Source organism: Orycteropus afer, unplaced genomic scaffold (genome assembly GCF_000298275.1).
Source record: "Orycteropus afer afer isolate SDZICR_OR568_19922 unplaced genomic scaffold, OryAfe1.0 scaffold00120, whole genome shotgun sequence".
Taxonomy (NCBI): domain Eukaryota; kingdom Metazoa; phylum Chordata; class Mammalia; order Tubulidentata; family Orycteropodidae; genus Orycteropus; species Orycteropus afer.
The window spans coordinates 8,550,191-8,552,169 of NW_006921707.1; positions in this window are offsets into that span (position 1 = coordinate 8,550,191).

Below are 1,979 nucleotides of genomic sequence, written 5' to 3' on the forward strand. Positions count from 1 at the left end.
AAAAAAAAAAAAAAAAACTTCTACTACTTTGTGGTACCTTTCCTCACTCCCTTTTTACAGCAGTCTTATCTTCACTTCTAATAGTGCCTTTCCTAATACCTTTCTTGCAGAAAATGCACAAATAAATAATGTATAAGTAATATAAGTTATTCAGTTCATTATTTTATAGATATTAAAATACTGTATCTTGGCCATTCAACATGGAGAATATTATTGTTTAAAATTAAAGGATTTATGAAAATGCATTAGTTAGGAGAATGGGGAAAGAAAATATCAAGATTAAATGATTGTTAACTGCATTCCTGTGAAATTATTTAAATAAAATATTTATTATTAACTAGTTTTCTGACATTAGTCTGTTGGAGAAACTAACAGAGGAATAAATATGGAAATACCACATTCAATGCAACAGCTAGGTCATTGCTTTTGTTTAGTAAGATGTAAATGACAGTGATTGATGACAAAATGTTTTCCTTATGTCTATGTATTCTACTGTATGGTAGAAAATGTTGTCTATTACAGTAATTTCTAAAACTAGCCATAAAACCTACAGGGAAATATCTATGAGAGTAGAAAATAAAAAATCCAACAAATTAATTCTGTAATTTTTACTTTTCTATAGATGCTTATTTAGAATAGAATATGACAGCCTGGAAGCAAGGAACCTTGTTTTTTTAAAATTGACCAAAGTTTTAATATCATAGGTACCTAGTAAATATGAACTAATGAAGATGGTTTTGATCCAATGAATAACCTGATAAAACCAGGAACCCATGTGGTCCAGTTTCAGAGCCCTGTCAATAAGAGCAGAAACAGTCCAACAAGAAAAGCTGCTTAAGTATATCTCAAATTTTGTACTGGTGTTCTTGAGATATCATCAAAGCGGCTTACTACTTATATATTGCTTCATAATCTTCCATTTTCTTTGTTATCCAATTATTTCACTTCCTCCACATTTCCCCAACACTACACACAAACTTCCTCTTTTCTCTATCTTGCTCAGCATCTTAGTCTGTTTGCCCACCTGCCCCTTACGTGTTTGTTTTGGTAAATTGTTTTAACTTCTCTCTCAGCCAGTCAAAATCCTTCTGCCTTGGGGAAGGGAAAGAGGAAGAAAACAGAGCAAGTGTGGGGATAGAGGAAGGATGGAAATATTCACACACTGACACTTTTTACACATCATAAGAAAATGCTTTATTGTCCGATATCAATCTGAAATAATCTGCTACTACTTATACTTTAACATAAGCTCACTAACATCTGTTCTTGGAGCAGGCAGTTATTTTATAGCTCCATTAGACATTTCTCAATTGAGAACAGGACTAGGTCTCAGGAGAAGACAGAATACTGACTACTTATTTTCTCAAGTGGGAAGATACAGTCTCTTATTTTTAACATTGTAGAAATATATGATAGTTGTCTTCTAACTTTGTGCTAAACAATACCATTTCCTTTAGGATATGACATGACATATTTTGCAAACATCATTCTAATGATTCTTTCAAGATAAAAATGGGACAGACAGGATGCATGGAAGGATGAAAGTTTAAAAAAGAAATTAACTCTGGGCCTATTCTCAAATAGTACTTCCAACTGGAGATTTACAATTAATTTCTAGTTCAAAATTTTCTAAAGACTTGTGAAGAATTGTTTTCAAAGAATTTTGAAGTACAGTGAACAGTTAACTGAGTAGCTGTTACTATTTTCAGTATAGCATCTCCTTGGTTTTCCAGAATCTTTTGAGAAGGCTGATGGTAAGTATTTATGATAAATTTACTCCACCAACTAGGAGCTCTGGTGGCATAGTGCCTAAGGCATTTGACTGCTAACCGGAAGGCTGGCAGTTCAAACCCACCAGCCACTCCTTGGTAGGAATGTTGGGTGATCTACTTCCATAGTGTTGTTGTTGTTGTTGTTAAGTGCCGTCGAGTCGTTTCCGACTCATAGCGACCCCATGCACAATAGAACGAAACACTGCC